Here is a 22618-nt window from a genome sequence, read left to right as displayed (position 1 = left end):
GAGCTGTCAGCACAGAGCCCGACGCGGGGCTCGAACTCACGGACCACAAGATCATGACCTGAGCCGAAGTCGGACGCCCAACCGACTGAGCCACCCAGGCACCCCTAGGAGGTGATCAGTTAGACAGTTTGGATGCATTTCAATGCGCCATCTGGGGACACAGCAGCAAGAGTCTCGGATTTGGAACTAAAGGACAAGGGTTTCTGATTGGCAATCTTCCGGTAGGAGGTGAAAGCTATATGCAGCCTCCACTCCCCCGGGCTTTCTCCTGTGTTACCTGAGGAGGCGGACCCCTGCAGCTCCTTCCGATGGACGCCCGCAGACCTGTTCTCCTTGGGGAGTTGCAAAGAATTTTGAGTTAATGGCTACACATGGAGAAATCCCAGTTCGGGCTCTCTTGGGGAACCTGCTTTGCTCGTGGCCACCAGGCTCTGGAGCTGAGTGAGGACCACCCCGTGGAAGGATGGGCTTTTCCAGGTCCTACGGCTGGCACCCACGTGGAAGTCCCACGTGAGTCACTGATAGCCATGAGGCCGCCGTGTTCATGTCTGTTAACGTAAAACTCTTCTCCTGAGTGTCTGGCTGGTAATCCAGACAGCTAAAAAGAAATACAGATTGAGAGAGACATTTCATTTTTCTCACTCTGACTCACACTTCCAGGTTGACCTCTGAAGGCATTTGAGTTTGCAACAGGCAAGACAATCTCTCAGGTAAAAAGCTACATCTACTGCAATTCTCCCCAGGCTTCCCTTTGCCGTGGTTTGGCCTTGACCCGGGGCTCGCTCTGCACTAAGCACTTGGGTCCCGAGTTCCTCCTTGCTCCTCAGGTCATTCCTCCACATCCTGGGTCACAGACCGTCGTCCACTTGACCTTGATTTTGTTATCCACACCCTGCCTGTTTCGGGAATAAACTTGGGTGATTTTGCTTGCGCTCGCTCTCAGCCGACGTTATCTCTCAGAGCTTTGGAGCTCAACAGCATTATTGATAAACATCCTGGGGTGTTTTGTTTGGTTGTTTTTATTCTTTTAACCCTGGAAGGGTAGTCTTGTTTAGCAACCTTGAAAATCACAGACTCTTGAACAGTACTTTGTTACAAGGTTGGGGCACACTGTGACTTTGGGGGACTTTGGTGGTGTAGAAGGCCGATGCCAGGTCCACTGTGAGGTCCCTCTGGGCAGGCTGGGCCTTGATCATTTTTCTGCCATGTGAGTAGACAGTGTGGGGGGGGACAGACATGATTTAGTGGGACTGTTTGACTGAATAAGCCTGCCCTCTTGGGGAGAATCTGCCCAGGCTGCGGCTGAGTGACAGAGGAGGCAACGACACGGCCATTGGTGTCCAAGGGGCCGTGGAGAGGAGGGCGGGTGCCTGCCAGTGTTAATTCTGCCCTTGGCGACTCTCCTACCCATCTGCAGACACATTTGACAGCCCACGGCCACCGCACGGCACACCCCCAGGGCTGTTAACTGCAGGGACCGGGAACCACAGGAGCTTTATGATTATATTTGAAAAATTAGTCACAAGTCTCTTGATTGAAGTGATGTTTTCCATTATAATCTCAAGACACAAATGAAGTAGTACACTAATAAAAAGAGTCACAAGACAGTCATGGGTACTTGGTTGAGGTCCAAAAATAGTTGGAAGGAAACCTGAAGATAATGGGTAGAACAATATTCCCTTTTTATATTGGGGGCTATTCCTTTTACTGAAACATGGATCAAAACAGTGATTTCGGAATTGTAAAATCAGGTCAAAATGTCGGGTGGTTTGTCTATGGTAACTGTGCTGTGATGTGGTCTGTAAGAAACGGGGTGACGAAGTAATTTTTAAACCCACTGTTTCTTTCTCAGTTTCCAACAGCAAATTCAGAGATAGAAATCAAATAAAGTTTGCATTTATTTTTTTAGGATTCAAAGCGTTTCTGCATCTTATGTGTATTTCTTGGAAAAGAAATGTGCGTGTATATATCCAGGTCTCCACTAAGCAGAGGAGATTCCGTTCCTTGGTAGAGAGTTGGAAACGTCTGGGGACAGTTTTAATTGTCAGAACTGGGAGAGCGGGAGCTATCGGCATTTGCTGACATCCTACAAGATGGAAGACAGCCCCCACGGCAGAGACTCATGCGACTCCAAGCGATGTCAGAGTGCCGAGGGTGAAAACCCTGAGGTGTGTGTGTAATGCTGTGTGTGTATCTGTTTCTACACAGTATGAATGTATGTGTATATACAGGTGTACATGTACATACACAAATATGCATGACTAATATGTATATACGCATACACACATCACACGCACACACACGTGAGGCAGGAGGGGGAGAGACTTAGCATCTTTTTTCAATTATCTACGGATCCACCAGCAAGTTCCGCATAACCAAAACGTCCTGATGTTCCATAAAAGCAGGAATTCAGAATAGAAGAAATATAAGATTTTTTTGCTTATTTCTTTGGTCCAAGGAGGATTCAGAAAAGGGTCCTCTCAAAGTATTAGAGAAGAATGTTACTGCGAAACTCAGACCCCCCTCGGCCTCTTCACCTGCCAGCTGTTTGAGCCTGGATGCTTCCTCACTTTTAACATGAGGCTAATGTGGGGCATCTGGGTGGCTCAGTTGGTTGAACGGTTAAGTGATCGACTCTTGGTTTCCACTCAGGTCATGATCTCACAGTTTGTGGGATCGAGCCCCCTGTCGGGATCTGTGCTGGCAGGGTGGAGCCTGCTTGGGATTCTGTGTCTTCCTCTCTCTCTGCCTCTCCCCCCTCCGCTTGCTGTCTCCCTCAAAAATAAACAAATAAATATTAAAAGTCAAATCAAATAATAAAATAAAATAAAATAAATAAAACAAAATGAGGCTAATAAGGACCATCACACTAAAGAAAACCCCCACATATGCAGGAAGTCACTTTCTAAACCCAGATGTGTTTTATAAACAAAACGGATAATAATCGGCAAATGAGGAAAGTTGAAGGGAAGGGGTCAACAGGGACTAGAAGACCAATAATACAGCCAGAGAGAACAGTCTCAGACGGGGTTCGTTCCCCGAGCTGTTTCTAGAGTAAACTTTGCTGGAGGGCTTCTAAACCCCTTTCCATTTCTTAGCAACAGTTACAAAAAAGCAAATTTACTTCTAGCAATATATTTTTTTAAAGCCCTGCCTTTCCTGCTGTGTTTGCTTCTGGTTCCCCTTTTCTGTCCAACACCTTTCAGTCGTGCCCAGGCCACGAGCCGCCATCTGCCAGGGACGCGCCGTGGTTCCCACCTACCCCGGATGCTCACTCATGGTTCCCGACGCAGTCAGGGCGATTTTAGAGTGAGTTGGTGACTGGCAAGAATCAGGGACACTTGACAACTGTAATTAAAACGGCCAGGTTCACCTCCTTCTGTCACAGAACAAACGTATTTTCCAGAGCTGCATATCACAAAATGTGCCCCCCACCCCCCACCGCCACTTGAAAATAAAATCAGAGGTCAGATTCCAACACGGTACAGGCTTTCTCGTTAATAAAACCACCGGGATGCACACAGCCTTTCAGACACCGTGGCGGGCTGGACACATTCTTAGGAGCAGGGCCAGGGCCAGGGCAAGTGGCAGGGGGATCCAGAAGATGGCCCTTGGCACCGCCAAATGGGGGTGGAGACTGGAACAACAGAGCGAAGCCCAAATCTGAGCCTGTGGAGCCGTTCTCGGCGGTGGAAGGGCTCCGAGGAGAGAAGAGCCAACAAGAGGTAGCCATCCCCAGGAGACATGTGGCCAAAGTGGTGACCTCATGCACCTGCCGTCCTTGGCTGGCATGCCTGGGCTGTGTGAGAAGACAAGGGGCCTGGACGCCGTGTCACTGTGACTCCATTCACCCTGTCGCGGGGATGCAGAGAGGGCAGGCAGGTTTCCAGCTGGGGACCACCAGACACAAGCACATGGGCTCCAACCAGCAGCTGTCATCTGCTTCACCGATGTGTCACCGACATTTCCTGTACCTACGTGACAGCTAAGATCTAGCTCATTATCACCCAAGTGTCAAACATCCCCCCCACCAGTGGTATGGCCCTTACTTGAGAAGATTCAACATAACTTAACTCTTAAGTAAATTGGTTTTTTTCCCCTTGTGTTGGGCTCCGTGCAGCATGGAGCTGACGTGCCCTGTCGGCATGAGGTCCCGTGCAGCACGGGGGACGTCAGCCTGTGTGGCCGGGCCACTTGCCCGAGCTGGAGAACCACCTCTGATAGAGACTTCGGCCGCAGTCAGAGCACAGTTGCTCAGGTAGTTTTCCTGACGAGGCCCTGGAAGATTCTCGTCTACTTTAGCGTGCTGCCCCATCATGGATGCCTCCGAATCCACACCGGGAGTGCTGGCTTCAGCAGACAGCATGTGAATCACACCCCTCTCTTGTGTCCCCAGCCATTGGCAGGACTGGAGGGTCCATGTGCTAGAAAGGCAGAGGTCTGTGACCTCATGCTGCGAGGCTCTTATGCCCACATACATTGCATTGCTCGCTTTTTGTTTTTATTTATTTATTTGTTTATGTATTTATTTTACTAAACGCAGTTGGTAATAGGTGCGCAGTGGCACAGATACAGTAGACAGAGCTTCAAGAGTAAAGATAATAGTAAAAGGTAGTAAAATGATTAGGAAGTGAAGAGTTTTACTATTAACTGCCTTTGTTTTTAATATAGTTTCTTTTTTTTGCATAATAATAACTATCATTTATTGCGTACCTTTTAATCTTATGTGCCTAAAATTTTTTCTCAAGTTCTTTTTTTTTAAATACGATTTATTGTCCAATTGGTTCCCATACAACACCCAGTGCTCATCCCAACAGGTGCCCTCCTCGATGCCCATCACCCACCCTTCCCCTCCCTCCCACCCCCCATCCACCCTCAGTTTGTTCTCAGTATTTAAGAGTCTCTTATGGTCTGCCTCCCTCCCTCCCTGTAACTTTATTTTTCCCCTTCCCCTCCCCCCTGGTCCTCTGTCAACTTTCTCAAGATCCACATATGAGTGAAAACATATGGTATCTGTCTTTCTCTGACTGACTTATCTCACTTAGCATATCTTCCAGTTCCATCCACGTTGCTACAAATGGCCAGATTTCATTCTTTCTCATTGTCGTATTCCATTGTATACATAAACCACATCTTCTTTGTCCATTTGTCAGCTGATGGACATTTAGGCTCTTTCCACAATTTGGCTACTGTTGCCAGCGCTGCTATAAACATTGGGGTACAAGTGCCCCTATGCATCAGCCCTCCTGTATCCCTTGGGTAAATTCCTAGCAGTGCTATTGCTGGGTCATAGGGTAGTTCTACTACCCTATGTTTTGAGGAACCTCCACACTGTTTTCCAGAGCGGCTGCACCAGGTTGCATTCCCACCAACAGTGCAAGAGGGTTCCTGTTTCTCCACATCCTCACCAGCATCTCTAGTCTCCCGATTTGTTCATTTTAGCCACTCTGACCGGCGTGAGGTGGTATCTCGGTGTGGTTTTGATTCGTATTTCCTCTCTTTTTGTTTTTAAATTAAGACTTTTTTTTTAGGGCAGTTTTACGTTCACAGCAAAATCGAGGGGAAGGTATAGGGATTTCGCAAACACCCTCTGCCCCCCAACCTTCACCACTGTCAACATCCCCACGGGGTAGTACGTTTATCACAATCAGTGAGCCTACAGGACATCATCACCCAGAGTTCGGGGCTTACATTAGGGGTCATTGTCCATGTTGCACATTCTACGGGTTTGGACAAATGCGTAATGATACGTATCTACCGTTAGTATCATATGGAGTAGTTTCAATGCCCTAAAAATCCCTCCTCCACCTCCCCCCTGGCAATCATTGATCTTTTACTCTCTCCATAGTTTTGTCTTTTCCCAAATGTCTTATATTTGGAATCATACGGTATCAGAGCCTTTTCACAGTGGATCTTGCATTAGTAAGATGCATTTACGTTTCCTCCAGGCCTGCTCGTGGCCTGATAGCTCATTTCTTTTTAGTGCTGCTTTGTCTGGATGGACCACAGCTGATTTTTCCATCCACCCACTGAAGGGCACCTTGGATGATTCCAAGCATCGGCAACTATAAACAAGCTATTATTTTTAATGAGTAAATCAAGCAATGCCTCTCAGGCTTTTCTATCAAAATGGCTTTACTGACAAAAGTGAACAGAAACCTTCAGCAGGTCATGAGGTGGTCTGGGGTCATCTGCCACAAGAGATAGGTTCTGGGAGTTTCCTATTTTATCTAAATATTTCTGGCAAACTTGTATCCTAATCTATTGTTTTACTATTAAAAATAATTATACCTTTTTATTATTAAAAAGTGTATGTTTCCCAAATTTGCTTCCCAGGGGGGAAAGGATGTTTTTTCTTTCCCCAGAGTTGCAGGTTTTTGGGTAGAATCCTGTTACGCCCTGGTATTCTGAAATTATCGTGATCAATCAAAGCATTAAAGTATACAGATGCCAAGTAAATATACGCACCCTGTCTCCTGCAAACAAAATGAAATCCTTAAGTTATTGAAGTTGGCTAAGTGGGCTCTTGATCTCCTATGTGTTCTATTCTAAAAGGAAAGCCCCAGAACACCATTTTGTGAAGAATTTTAGTTGATTTGACTCGAGTGGACATTTTTCTTCTGAATGAGGACTTTGGCAACAGATGAGTCAGCGTTTCATGCAATTAATTGAGGGCCACTTAGAGGCGGTGGGGTACAGAGTAGCAATGTCCGACGACCGCTCTGCTAATCCAAACTCGAAAGCCATTTTGGTGAGTCTTGTACGGGAGCTCAAATCAGCAGTTCACTGTCGCCCTTCCGTTACCTTCTTCCTAATTACACCATAATTAGATCAGGAGAATTACTTTGATTTCTATTATTTCTGCTCAGAATGCCTTAGACTCTTAGAATCGTAATGTCATCTGGGAACTTAGAGTTTGTCCCTTTTAACTCCCATATGCAGAGGAGGCGAGGGAAACCAGAGATTTTAAGTGATCTGTCCAAGGTAGGGTCACACAGATAGCTATTCACACTATATAAATTAGCCATATTATTAAATAGTTGAAATACTTAATCACGTACCAGTATCTTGAGTGTAGAATACCCATGTGTGCCAGTATTTGGAAACAGAATGCCAGTCTTTTTCATTTCTCTGCATGTACCTTCCAATCCTTGGCTGAAGTTACTTGAGCCCTTATTCCTGTTCTAATACTGCCCTGTCACCACCGTGCTGTTGGCTCCTTTAGAAATCAGCACTTGCATTTCAGCCTTCATTCCCTGACATCCCCACCTAGTGCCTGAACCCTGATGGGGGCACAAGAAATCGGTGCCCAATGAGTGGTGATATTCCTAACACTGGTGTGCGGAATTCTGTCACGCACATCTTTGCCCTCTGTCTTTAAATTAGACCCATCTCCTTGGTGGATCACTAACTGATCACCTGGGCTGACAACCGTAAGATTGAGTTTGGAGTCCCGTGGGCAATGTCAGCCCTCCATCAGTCCATGTATGTAGGCAGTTCTGGAAGGTTGCTCTGTCGGCCCCTCTCACGGGGCCATCGGCCACTGTTCTGTGGAAGGGAATGGCTGCAAAGCCCAGAGAAGCCCAGGATGGAGTGGTACGTCCAGAAACTGTGCTTTCTCCTTCCTCCTACTCAATAAAAGGTGCCTGAGGTTGTCAAAACACTCTCCCCTGGAGTAAGGCGGGCAGGGCAGGAATCCCATGGGTGCTAACTCTCAAGAACCATTATGTGAAGGCATCAATATGAAACTGTGGAGCACAGCACAGAATTCAAGAGCAGGAGCAGAAGCCACGCAGCTCGAGTCAAGCTCGGGAATTAGACCGTGAGGTGAGACACCCACACTGCACCCCGGCTGCCCTGGCCACCTCTGGGAGGGACGCGACAGCAGAGATGAGACTGTCCTTCCTCGCAGGGACCGTGGATCCCTGAGGACACCACAGTTTCCCGTGTTGGGTTTGAGGCTCTTTTTCAAAAGCAGCCTCCTCGCGGCATCAGGGCCTCCCATGAGGCTGAGAAATCTAATAATCTTTGCAAATATGTCAGTCACTTGGATGGAATTTTAACAGCCTGTTAGCGAGGTTTAGATGGAGAGCGAAAGTCTAGTTGGTATTTTTAGAGCCGTCTTCCTCTGAGATCCCGCTCACTTGCCTGTAGAGTTGGCCTGCTCTTTTCAGCCTGCTCTAAAAATGTGGGTGGAAGCTTCTCTCCTCTTCATGTTTGGCCCTATTGCTTAAACGCGTTCAGTATCAAGGGTAAATTTTTTGGACGCATCTATAAGAAGAATAAGAGATTTCAACTCTAAGCTTAGATGCTTTAGGTAAGATTCTATACCTTTTGGCAGAGAAGGTAAAACCGCTTTGCAGGGGCAGATATGGAAGCGGGGAGGCTGGCACTGCCCTGGACTTTGTCACCTAAAGGAAGTAGCCACACGATGGCTTCTTGGCTCGACAGCCAGAAATCGCAAGTGCTGACACACGTGCCCTGAGCTCAAGGTCTTTCCCCGGAGTCCACGTTCCTGCGTATCATTTCCACCTTCCACTTTACATCTAATTAGTTTTACTGAGACATTAATATCCATCTTAGCCAGTGGGCAAACACAATTTAGTGTAGTTTAGACCTTGATTATTGAAAATATGTTAATTTTTTGAATAGCGGGCGTTTCATGGTTATTAAGACGCGATTCATTGCTCTGGCCTCCAACTTGATGGCCTCTCCTGACGGACCGGCCAACAGCCACCTGTACGTGCTGAGGGAGGGGAGCAGAGATGTGAGGACTCTATGGAGAAGAGCTTGGCCGCCATCATTTTAACAAATTCAACCAGATTTTCAATGCTAAGTTGCTCTGGGGCGGTTCCAGAGGCTCTGTGAAGCTGCCCGGCAAATTGGGCACAGGGACCCCAGTGGGCTGGGGGGACAGGATGTGACAATGTGTCTGTTGGGGGGGGATCTAACCATGGGAAGCACAGCGATAGCCCTGGAAAGAAGCAGGGAGAAGAGGCCAACAGCTTCCTTGGAATGGCTGGCCACCAATGGGCTCTTGTGAGGCGACGGGTGCGTAATGTGTTCTATCATTATTATTTTTTTTAATGTTTATTTATTTTTTGAGAGAGAGAGAGAGAGAGAGACAGAGCGTGATCAAGGGAGGGGCAGAGAGAGAGGGAGACACAGAACCCGAGGCAGGCTCCAGGCTCCGAGCTGTCAGCACAGAGCCAGACACGGGGCTCGAACCCACGAACCGTGAGATCATGACCTGAGCCGAAGTCGGATGCTTAACCGGCTGAGACACCCAGACACCCCTAATGTGTTCTATTATGATAGTGTCTAATCACATACGCCCTAGATGTGAGACTGTACATGAAAACACATGTACCATAACATATGGACTCCAGTATAACACACTGTACATAATATATAACATATGGTATAATGTGGCATATAATATATGAGCTATATTATGATATACAGTATATACAACAGGAAATAGACATTATATCTTATATAAATTGTGTAATTCAGATATTTTGTAAATTATTATATAATACATGACACATATTATGTTAAAATATGTAATACGGTAGGGGTGCCTGGGTGGCTCCGTTGGTTAAACATCTGACTCTTGGTTTCAGCTCAGGTCATGATCTCACAGTTCGTGGGATCGAGACCCATGTCAGCCTCTGTGCTGACAGTGTGGAGCCTGCTTGAGATTCTCCCCTCTCTCTCTCTGCCTCTCCCCTGTTCTCTATCTCTCCCCAAATAAATAAATTCACAATAAAAAATATATATGTATATAATATATGACATACGCATTATAATGGCATAATAAAATATAATATATATATATAAATTATATAATACAGCCCAATAATAATGTGCAGTATATACTATATAATATACAATAATATATAATATACTTTATATCTATATACAATATATGTTATGTAGTGATTATATTAAAATATAATATAATTATCGATTATGATAAAATAATAAATTATATTAATGTAATATTATTAATTATCCATGTCTAGTTATAATGCTATTTTAATTACATATATGATCTATGTATGTATATATCGTAAAAATTCCCCAGGAGGAAGTAGGTTTAAGTTGAGTAATGAGATAGTTTTTAGGAGACACTGACAACGCAGCTGTGTTTTTGTGCTGTACATGTAACTTCTCTCTAACTAACACCCTCAGCGGTCACAAGGCCCCGAGTGCCCCGGGGGCGGACCGTGCATGCAGTCCCACCGTGCTCTGTGAGTCCTTTCTCCACCTGGCGGACTCTCCTCTCCCTGCTGGCCACCTGTCATGGTTCACTACTGGCAGAAATTGCACATATTGTATGAACAATGAACGCGCTGGTTTGGCCCATTCATTTGGAAGAAAAACACGCGGGCTTTTGTGGGAATGAGTTCCAGCTCGGAGCTCCTGGCACCATCACAAATCTCTTCAGTGCAAAGCCGGCTCTTGGCCTCTGTCCGCCCCGAAAGGGCTGTGCGTGCGCCTCGCCGAAGGGCTTCCACTTCCTCTCCTAGACACCTGCCGACCGGGAGTGTCAGCAAAATCGCTTTCACCAAAGTGTGCTGCACACTAAGAAATGGTGATTTGGGTAGTGGTCTAGAGCAGCTCCCTGATGACTCGTATGACAAAAATGAAAACCCTCTCATCATTCCTCATCATCGCTGCGCGTGAAACCGTCTCAATCCAACCCCAGTTTCATCCGTGAAGCCCGAGGAAATATAAAAGTCTGATGGTCCTATCACAGTGATACCTACGGCGGTGGTGTTTCAGGAGAGATCATCTGACCCAAAGGGTTCTGCCGCTGGCTTGTTGGATGACCCCGGCGCACTACTCTTTGAAGCTCGCAAGGTTCTGAGAATGATGGAGTGACGTAATGTATAGAATAGTGCTTTTCCAGCCTAAATAAGCATGAACTAGGCATCGGTTACTTTCACGTTATTAGACAGCGTCATACGCTTGCTATGTGTTGAGCCGGACACCTGGGCATCGAGTAATTCACATTGTACAATATGTCTACGCACCAAAACAGATGCTGAAAAACCTTTAAATATATTGAAATTGCAGGCTAAACACATATATACCCTCTTACAAACTCAGGATTATTACTGAATAGGATTTTTGTTAGACAGAAGGACACTTTTCTTCTTATTCGTTCTTTTTTTATATATATTTTACTTTTAAGAAAATTCAAGTAAAAAGATTCCACCGTATCACTTTGAAGGAGCAAACCGTGCAGTCAGTAAATAACTTCATTGTAAAATGAGTATTTTAGGGAGCACTTTGCACAGAGAAAGGCCTACGGAAAATTGTTTCTTAGCCCCGCGGACTGACTCCCTATCTTTGCTGATTTTTCCATATGGAATACTAATTTATGAGCTGATTATGGATTTGTTCAACAAATACTTAAGCTTCTACTATGTGCTTGGCAGAACTGACTGGGCACTGAACTCTGGTCTCTGAAGGCTTGTTCATGTCGTAATTTGGATGTCAGAGGAGAGGGTTCTCTCCCCATTCACTGAGCCTCAAAGTCCCCCCCCTCCACGTTAGAAACAGTGTCAGGAATGTGCCAGCGAGAAGTCTTCTTCTGACGGAGCTTTGACTCAGTGCCGTGTATTTGCAAGATAAACTTGTAGGGGAGGAAGTACTTCCTTCTGCCCTCTCAGATTCTGTGGCTGAAGAATTACACTGCCATAAGGGGAGTCTTCGGAAGGAAAATGAAAATCCGAGGAAGCTAATTGGCCCCAAAGTTGCATAACTTTTGCACAAAGAACGGCCTGTTGTGGGGATGTCACAGGAAAAAGGGGCTGAGGCTGGGGCAGTCAACGGTGGGACAAAGATGGGGAGATCTCGTGGAGGATTAGGGCTCTCTTAGTAGGTGTGGTTACACGGTTTCATTTTGGCATCAGTAAGAATATGCTGCTGTTCCTGGTGCTGGGAGGGCCTTTCTCGTGGAAAATACGATGACCGGCTTTTAGCTCGAGAAAGGGAGGTCAGCCAGTCCGTCCTGTGTGTGCTGATTCTCCAGGGCTTCCATCTCCAGATAATCAATAGGCCAAAGTGTTATATCTTGGTGTGGCACGTTCTGAACCACTTCAAGCTTTAGAAACTCATACCTCAGTAATAATCGTCAAGGAGCCTTAAGAGCAGAAGCTGTCTTGCATAACTTCCCGAGATTGATGGGCAGCGGTGAGAGGTCTCTGTCTTGGAAACAGCCTCACTTGCTGGTCTCTGATGGCCAGGAGCAGAGCACAGTCGCTCATCAGCATCTGGTGATAGTGAGAAAAGCAAGACCGTTGTGGGTGAAATCTGCATCCGGGTGCATCAGCCTCCTGGGATTTATGGCCCCAGAACAGACCTACAACCAGATTCTTGTAGGAAAGCCTGCTGCCTATTTATGGGAAAGTCCACACTGAATCTTGCAGGCCTCGGAGTTTTAGATAACGAGCTATTTATTTAAAGTTGTATCCCCGAGTCTGTGCTCCAATCTGCACCGCAAATATTTGGCCAGACGGTGAAATACTAGGCTTACGTTGTATCTCGATCCCCTGGAAACCTCATTTATTTTAGCTGACTCTTTCCTTCTGTAGGGGCCCCAGCACAGCAGAGAGAGCCCTTCGTAAAAGGAAAATAGAAGTTTTGAATTCGTTTTCTTCATAACTTTCAATGAGATCACCTTCCTTCTGGTAAGATGGAATGTGCTATTCAAAGCCATAAAGATAACGTGATTTTTTTATATAGTCTAGGTACAAAATATTCCCCTCTTCGTGTTCAGGCAAATGACGTTAAGTACACGGAGATCCTGTGTCAAGCTTTAATTCCAAGCAGTGATGATGTGGTTATTGAATTTATTTCAGTTATTTGCCTTTTTGCTGTGCGCTTCTCTGCTTAATCATAATTGCTGCCAGTAGATAAGAGAAGCTAACAAAAAATAAGCAACAAGTTTGGCAATTTAACCATTTGATTTTCTGTACCTGTTGGGAAGGGGCAGCTTGTGATACGTACTTCCTAATTTGAAGGAAAACTCTCTCTCTCTCTCTCGGGGCACCTGGGTGGCTTGGTCGGTTAAGCGTCCGACTTTGGCTCAGGTCATGATCTCACGGTCCGTGAGTTCGAGCCCCGCGTCGGGCTCTGTGCTGACCGCTCAGAGCCTGGAGCCTGCTTCAGATTCTGTGTCTCCCTCTCTCTCTGCCCCTCCCCAGTTCATGCTTTGTCTCTCTCTGTCTCAAAAATAAATAAACGTTAAAAAAAAAAAAAAGAAGGAAAACTCTCTTGATCTAATCCTAGTAGGCACTGGGGACAGCATTCTGCTATAAGGATAGAAGGGACGAGAATATTAAAATCACTGAAGGTAAATTATTCTTAGTTGTTTTCAAAAGGACACCATGTATCCTGATTTCCAATTCTGTGATAATGTGAAACCAGTGTCCTCCATCGATGTTTCATCTCTTCGGAAAAATGTAAAAGGGATTCAGGCTCGTAGTTCTACGTGTGATCCTCATTTTATTTTGTCTTTTATTTCTTTTTTGACTCACGTTAATTCAAGCATCCGCATCATGACATGTCACGTGTGAACACGTCACGACTTCCTCTAACTTCTGTGCCAAGAGACATACCTACTTCTGGTAATTTCCTGGTATGGTCAGGGTAAAATCGCTCTTTTGTCCTAATCACTTTCATCCTTAGAGACCTACATGTGTGAAAACGGACCCTTCCTTCACCAAGACGTGGTGTACCCAAAAGAGGGTTTCCGGGAGGCCAGCGAATCAAGTTGGAGACATTAGTGTGTTGGGAATTACTACCTGCTTGAGGTCAAAACATGCCACCGTTTCCCCCTTGAAGACTTCAGGCACATTGCTGGAATTGTGCTGCGTGTGCTTTCTACCAGGGAAGTGAATAAGCTAACTAAGCAAGGATCCACGGGGAGCTCTAGGCTTGCTGGTTCCTGTTCGGAATCGGATACTCAGTCTCAGGGAATCATATTACCAAACTTCCAGAAATCGGAGCTACACACACTTGGAGAATCTTACTTATCTGTTGCTTAAAAGGGTATCATGTCCACAAAACGTGAAAATCACAAGGACAAGAGGTAGTCCCAACAAATGCATGTGAGGCAGCCGGGCACGTCAGGGCCCAAATGTACATTATGGAGGGCACCGAGGGGTCAGAATGAGGACAAAGAGGGCAATCGTGCAGAGACAAAACGGCCCCCCAAACATTTTACTTACGTTGTGATATTTATTCTCACGTGATGCAATACAGCGTGTAGCGCGGGAGGCTGTCTAATGGACCATCGTCTGCATGTCTGTCTTGAAATAGAGTATTAATAGTGATAGTAGTTATTAGGCCAGGAGTGGGCAGATGGGGTTGAATGTGACTCAAATGGGATAAAAGTCCAGGCAGGAGGGGGCAGGAGGGCTGGGCCGGCTTTGGGGACAGTTCGATGCCACCAGAAACCGTCTGCTAGCTGTCCCCTACCGCTGTCTGTGCGTGGGGTTTTCTTGGGGCTAGCTAGACTCACGGTTGCCAGCATCTCTGCCTCCTTTCCACTTTTATTAGGAGTCCTGAAAGGACTTCTCAGTTTAAACCTGGGGAAAAGACAACCTAGGGAATGAGAGAACATATTTGCAAATGACATGTCAGATAAAAGGTTGGTATCCAAAATATACAAAGAACTTATACAACGTAACACCCCCCCCCCAAACGCATAATCCAAATAAAAAATGGGCAAAAGACACGAACAGACATTTCTCCGAAGAAGACATACAGATGGGCAACAGACACATGAAAAGACGCTCGTCGTCAGGGAAACACAAACCAACACCGCGATGAGATACGACCTCACACCTGTCAGAACGGCTAAAATCAACAACACAAGAAACAACAAGCGTTGGCGAGGATGTGGAGAAAGGGGAACCCTCGTGCACTGTTGTTGGGAATGCAAACTGGTACAGCCTCTGTGGAAAACAGTATGGAGTTTCCTCAGAAAGTTAAAAATAGAACTACTCTATGAACCAGTATTCATACCACTGAGTATTTAACCCCAAAATACAAAAACATTAATAGAAAGGTTGATGCACCCCTATCTTTAATTGAGAGCAGTATTACTTATAATAGCTGAATTACGGAAGCAACCCAGGAGTCCACTGACTGATGAGTGGAAAAAGAAGACTTGAGATCTATACCTACACACACATATACATACAATGGAATATTATCCAGCCATTAAAAAGAATAAAATCTTGCCATTTCCAACAACACGGATGGAACTAGAGAGAAAAATGTCACATGACTTCATCCATATGTGGAATTTAAGAAACAAAACAAATGAGCAAAAGGAAAAAGAGAGAGAGAGAGAGAGAGGGAGAGATAACAGAGTTAATAGACTGTTAACTACAGAGATCACACTGCTGGTCACCAGAGGGGAGGTGGGGGGGGAGATGGGGGAACTAGGTGATGGGGATCAAGGATGCACCTGTCGTGATGAACACCGGGTGATGGAGGGAAGTGCTGAATCCCTATCTCGTACACCTGCAACCCATATGACCCTGTACGTTAACTAACTGGGATTTAAATAAAAACTGAAAAAAAAACTTGGGAGGAAAAAGCGCAGGATGTTCTTATTGGGACACAGCCCCCCGTCCCCCACAGGGGACAGCTGCTGCATGAAGGCTGACCTCCTGACCAGATGCTTCAACCCCAGGACTGTGCGGGGAGAAGTGGGGCGGGGGTCACCCAGTCAAGCGCTCGGTGCCACGAAGTTGTGGGGCGCCTACTCTCCACCTGTCTCTGCAGGACCCCCGCGCCCGCCCCGTCCACACACAGCTCCGTGCCTTCTAACACTGCACCACTGCACCGCGGGTCCAGGCGGCAGGTGCTTTGTGAGCGGCGCTCCCTCGCCCTCTGACGCCTTCCCTGCCAGGCCAGCGTCTGGCCAGGAGCCGTCGCTGGGTGCGCGCACTCCGCTCCCTGTCCACTGCACGGATGCCTTCTAGTTGTACGGACGGTCCTACCGCGACGGTGCTCGTAGGGAAGGAGGGTCACGGGGGTGATGGAGCTTCGCCCAGAGCTGCAGGGCGGGGGCTTGGAGCCTGAGAGCCGCAGCCAGGGGCTGAGAGCCCACCCGGGTCTCCGGCGCTGCCACGTCCCCGGCTGCCAAGCCAGAAACCGCCGTCCAGGGCTGACCCTTCCACGGAGTGTCTTTCCTACTTGGACTCGGGTGTAGGGAAAAACCCGCAACGCAACATGTTTCGAAACTCCGAAGCCGGCGAGGCAGGAGCCCGAGTGACAGGATCAAACTTTACACTTAGGCGAGAAGGCAGACATTCATCCCTGAAGCTGCACAGGACGTCACAGCCCGGGGTGGGTTCCCGTGGGGCGGGCACGCTGCCCCGGGCCGCAGGCTTTGCACACAGACGACATCGTGCTCCTGCAGGAGCGCCACCTGCCAGAGGGATAGATGGACGGGTTGGGGCAGACAAAGGAGGATTGTAGAGGGAGGTGGAAGGCTATGCAGCCTCCCCAAGAAGTGAGCGGCCCGGGGGCTGGGCCCCAATCGAGGACGGGGCCAACTCCATCCCCAGGTGTATGTAGAGCAGGGGAGGAAAATTCTCTTCCCTCTGCTTTTCCGCGTCCACGGCTGAGACCCCCCTGTGATAAAACAGATTATGCAGACAAACCGAGGCAGAGATGTGTTCACATGTCCTTCTCGCATCCACTCAGGAGGTACCTAGGAAGATGGGTGCCTTAGATTCAGGCCTGAGTCCCATCCTAATGGGAGGGCAACTCAGGGGGTGGTGAACGGGGATGGCTCGGTCCTCAAAGGAACAGACGGGAGGGGGGCAGTTTGTGACCGTCGTGTCTGGGTGCGGGGCCGACTTCTCAGTTCCTCTTCTGTGACAAGAGCTCCCAGGGAGGGGACCGAGGACCCCGAGGTCCTTCCGGAGGATGTGTCCTCAGGCACACGAGGGGAGTTCAAAGAAAACCTCTCCCTGCACCTGCTGTCTTTCAAGTGCCTCCTGCTCAAATAACCAGGTGCCACAGCTGTGGCATGTCCCAGACTCCTGTGTGCACATTTTGGGGTGGGACCTTTGGCTGGCAATGTTCTCGGGGACGCCTCTCCTTCTTTACTCTGGGAACTCTGTCCTCACCCTGCTGATGAGAGGTGCCTCGTGGGCAGGGTGTGAAGGGCCAACGCTGGGCCCCCGCAGGGTGGAGGAGTGTCCGGTGTGGGAGAGACTGGGAACCACAGGGCCTAGTCCTCTGTCCTGGACCGTGTCCATAAAGCGTCCCAGTGTGCCGGTCGGGCCGGTCCCTATCCCTTATCTTCCCACCCCACCCTTGGCCTTGTTCGTCCCATTTCAAGACCGGGCCCTTTCTAAGCACTTGGCTCATCAGAAAACAAACACCTTTTGGGGTGGCCCCCATGTCATCAGCCTCGGTCCCCACTTGTCCATTTGGACCCTCCCTAACTCGACTCGAATTGTGTTTAATGAATTGTCACCCTGTTTTGAGAAACCAGCACCTTGTAAACCATTTGGGCGAGATTCTCGAAGACCTGCTCTTTCAGATTGTAGATTCACCTCTTCCCGAGCTGGACCCTGACACACCCCCAGTTCACCCCCTGACACACCCAGGAGCCTCCGGAGTGCGGAAAGTGTGCCCCACAGAGAAGCAAGAGGCGTGACTTTTTAAAAACGTTAATTTATTTTTGAAAGACAGAGTGCGAGTGGGGGAGGGCCAGAGAGAGAGGGAGACACAGAATCCGAAGCAGGCTCCAGGCTCTGACTCCAGGCTCCGAGGTGTCAGCACAGAGCCCGACGCGGGGCTGGAACCCACGAACCGCGAGATCACGACCTGAGCCAAAGTCTGACTCCCAACCGACTGAGCCAGCCAGGCGCCCCCAAGAAGCCTGATTTTTAAGTTGCGGACAAATCGTGTACATTTCTGAGTCTCCCTGTGAGTGAAATCGGTGGGCCGAACGGGCTCAAAGTCCCTTTAACTCAAAACTCTCAGCCTGTGTTTTCTTTTCTCTAGATTCTCTCAAAGCGGGGATTCTAATTTTCTAAGCAGACCCCCCGCCACCCAGCCCACGTGGGTCCCCGGGTCGCTGCTTCTCCAGCCCTGGCACCGACGGTGACCCTCCCGTGTCCAGTGCGGCTCCCGGGTCTTGGGGAACCACTCAGGAGAGCACTTGACTTGCCTGCATCCCCGGGGCACAGAACGAGCCCCAGAAAGCAGAGCCGAAACAGACACCGTCTTGCACGAAATGAGCTCAGTGCCGACCTGGGACTACTTTTCTGCCCGGGTTACTGACGCCCCGCGGTTTTCGCCTTTCACTACTCTGGGGAGGGGCTTGCCGACAAGACGCTGCTTACTAGGCCCCCAGGAAGAGAGAAGGGGTGAGGTCAGGGCGGGTCAAAGGGCAAGAAGGTGACATCTAAGTGGCAGGATCACTCAGCAAGTCACGGGCCGGGCCAGGGCAGGGTGTCCGAAGAGAGGGGCCCGTGTTCTTGGGTTTCAGAGAGAGAAGGGAAAGTGGCAGTTATCGCCAGGCACGGTTTCTGGGACGTCCCACTCTGTTTATAACTGCTGACACGTACTCGCACACACGGTCACACACGCTCACTCACGCACACTCATGTGTGCTCAGTCACACGTACACACCCACACACGCACACACATGTTCACTCACACCCAGCCATGCACATGCACCCTCACACCCACATACACGTGCACACATGCTCACTCACAGACACACACTCATGCAGGTGCACACACATGCACACACACACACTCGTGTATGCTCACTCACATGTACACACCCACACACACACACATATGCTCACTCACACCCACCCATGCACATGCACCCTCACACCCAGTCACACATACACGTGCACATGCACTCACACACACTCGAGCAGGTGCACACACATGCACACACACACACACACCACACACATTCAGACATCCACACACACATCCACACACATGCTCACCCACACTTGCACGCACACATGCTCATTCACACCCACAGCCACTCATTCACACACACACTCACACAAACACACACTCGTTCACGCTCACTCACACGCACACCCAAACACACTCATCACACCCACCCACACTCACACGCACACATGCTCATTCACACCCACACCCATGCACATGCACACACACACTCACACACACTCCTCCTTTGGCCTCACTTCCAGGATTTGGAAGACATTGCCCGTAACTGAAGGGCACCCGCCACACCCAAGACAGCACCCTGCAGGGGGTAGTGTGGCCCACTCGCCTTCCAAACGCTTCGGGAATTTCTGCCTTTATGCGCCTGCGAGTTTTAGTGAATACCAGCTTGTTGCCGATCTTTCAAATGCTGCCCCTGGAAATGGTGTGTTATTTTCAGAGATTCATATCCTCTGTGTGGGCTTGGAAACATCTGTTCAGACCAGAACATATCAGTTGAAGCTATATTTTGCTCGTCTCCATATGAGCCCAGGTGGCTAATCTTTATGCCACATACTAGAAGTTTCTACTGTCTGCTGTACATTTTTATTTTATTTTGCACATCTAGTGAAACTCAGGATTTAAGACCGTAAGAACTACTACATTCCTAACGTCCTAAAAGTTAAAATCTTTTAAGTGCGTGTGGGTATGTGTGTTTCTGCTAAAATGCTGTACGTTTCTGTTAGAACACGTGTACAAACCATGTTATTGACAAAAGATTACACGTTAACTCAGTGGATTTTAAAAACCTAAACAAAATGAACATCAGCAGAGACACAGCTTCATGAAAGAAAATCATCGGAAATTACGATGAAATTATTAGTTAATTTAGCAAGGTAATACATACTTCATCACACAAACATAAAACATGTTTCTCATTGATCCCTGTTTTGAGAAAAATGGCAAAGCTATTCAAATGAGTTTGAAAACGTCAATTTTCAGATAATTTTGCTTCAGAGAGGATGTTTCATGATGCCTTAGAACAGTGGTCTCTAAACGTTTCTACATATTATATTATATGTTCATGTTTTTACTATTATGACATACTCTACTGCATACTAATATACTATATTTTGCAAACTGCGACCTCTCAATCATTATTAAGCTGATACGAATTTTTCTTCGTAAATGCAATAAGAGCAAGCAATGAACTTTCAGCACGCTATATTATGGACAGATGGAAATTAAACTAGGGAATCTCTCTCTTAAATGTGGTCAGTGGACTTTTAATAACAAAACAGTTTGGTACTGACCTTTATCTATTTTTCAAAAAATTTTTATGTTGATTTATTTTTGAGAGAGAGAGAGAGACAGAGCACAAGCTGAGGAGGGGCAGAGAGAGAGAGGGAGACACAGAATCCGAAGCAGGCTCCAGGCCCGGAGCTGTCAGCACAGAGCCCGACGCGGGGCTCGAACTCGAACCATGAGATCGTGACCTGAGCCGAAGTCAGATGGTTACCCGACTGAGCCACCCAGGCGCCCAACTGAGGAATTTAAAACTTCTTTTGAATTATGTGAAAAATACCGGTAATCTGTTGTAAAAAAATGTAACCCATCGGCTGACAAATCAATGACGCTGTCTTTGAAAACCAAATGATCAGAAACCACATGACTCAAAGAGGATGTGTTAACTACCCACTGGCCTCCGCTGCGTCTCTGCCTCGGGTCCTTGGCGTGTTACTTGCTTTGTGATGTTGTGGATCGTGTACCTGCCCGACCTCCTCTGTGATGCTGTGGAACCTGCAGGGACAGGATCATGGCCCACGTCTTCCCTCTCTCCCTCCCCTCTCACGCTCAGCTCTCTCTGATGGATAGTTCTCTAAAATGCTTCCCCTCGTAAGGCATTTGATAAAGCGTTGACTGTCTTAAGCATTCAATATGTTAACAAAACCACGGAAGAGAATTACTTGCACTTGACCAAAAAAAAAAAAAGAGAGTTTTTTAGAAAAACATGCATTATCTCTTGCTGATACTTTCCAACTGTGATGGTAACACCGTGTCATACTCACTTTGAAAATATTTTATTGTGTCTACTATTTAATGGGCAAATCAATTTGCTGGCCTGGATCAAAGCAGAGATTTTTGTTACATTCACAGTGTGTATGCCCTTTAATTACTATTAGAAGCCCTGCCGTGGGAATCAATCATTCAGTGAAATTCCATAGAAAGATCCATAAAAAGCATGTTATCTAAATACGTGAATCAGAGACTAAAACTGAAAGCCTGCCAGTGTCCCTGTTGATGTCATGGTACGTTCTTCCCTCTGTATCCCTGTGGGTTTGGACAGGAAATGGCATTCCAAGGCTCTTAAGGTTAGGATGTTTTCTAGCTGAGGCTTAGCTCTGCGGGGACTGAGAAAATCTTCCCAAGTCTCCTCCTCTTTTTCTCAGGGGGCCTCCGTACCTCCGACGTGACCTTACGTAGCTACTTGGGAAGTATTTTTTCCTCTCATTCTGGCAGATCTTTGTTCTTGAATTGCATACTACCTTTGAAATGAGATGACTCAGCATTTTTGTTTCTCTTCTTATTTGAAGAGATGTGAACCTTAGTGATTTTGTCTTGGTTAATTTTTTTAGTAGGGTTAACGTAATGTTATCTATTTGGGAGAATCACAATTACGTCTTTTAAAAGCCGTCAAAGAGTAAAGCAAAAGGGGAGGAAATGAACATAACTCTGTCTTCCCCATCCTTCTTTTTCCTTTACTCTTGAAAGCAAGACACGTGAAAGTGATCCAGCGATGGCTGTCGTGGGTTCCCCGGCACAACGGTCCCGTGTTGTAGGGCCCGAAGCATGCATCTGGGGGGACGCTCTTTGAAAACTAAAGAACAAGTAGAAAATTCATGAGAAAGTAATGTTTTTAATCAGAAGGAGAAAAGAAACCAAACTGCAGTTTTTATAAAAGCATGCAAACATGACAAATGTTACAAAATTCAGAAACTTGCCATAATTGTCTTTTAATTAGCCGCCTGATATAACTCTGAAACCCTTAACAGATTGGTAGTATACCTGATTCAGCTGTAAAGTTTGTTCTATCATCTTGATAGAACAAAGAGACAAATTGAGCCTTTCCTCTAGAGAGGTTAACATAACAATGTTGTTTAAATTAATAGTTTAGTGGGGCGCCTGGGTGGCTCAGTCGGTTAAGCGTCTGACTTCAGCTCAGGTCACGATCTCGCGGTCCGTGAGTTCGAGCCCCGCATCGGGCTCTGGGCTGATGGCTCAGAGCCTGGAGCCTGCTTCCGATTCTGTGTCTCCCTCTCTCTCTGCCCCTCCCCCGTTCATGCTCTGTCTCTCTCTGTCTCAAAAATAAATAAATGTTAAAAAAAAATTAAAAATAAATAAATTAATTAATAGTTTAGAAAAATATCTTTCAGCTTTACCACTGATTAGGTGGTAGAGGCCTGTTCATTTATGGGATTGCTATAAAATATGTGAAGACCTCTATCTAGTTTCTTATGTAAACTGTGAGATTGCAGGAAATTTCAAGATTTTTTTTTTTTATTTCGCTCGTAATTAGTTGAATAGATGGGTGATACTCGTTACACAGAAATGTTCCATTTCTAGTGGCTTGTGTGTATCCCAGGTTAAC

This window comes from Panthera pardus, unplaced genomic scaffold, assembly GCF_024362965.1.
Source record: "Panthera pardus isolate Hobbes unplaced genomic scaffold, ASM2436296v1 HiC_scaffold_6, whole genome shotgun sequence".
NCBI classification, from domain to species: domain Eukaryota; kingdom Metazoa; phylum Chordata; class Mammalia; order Carnivora; family Felidae; genus Panthera; species Panthera pardus.
Note: the sequence above shows the minus strand (reverse complement) of the source record.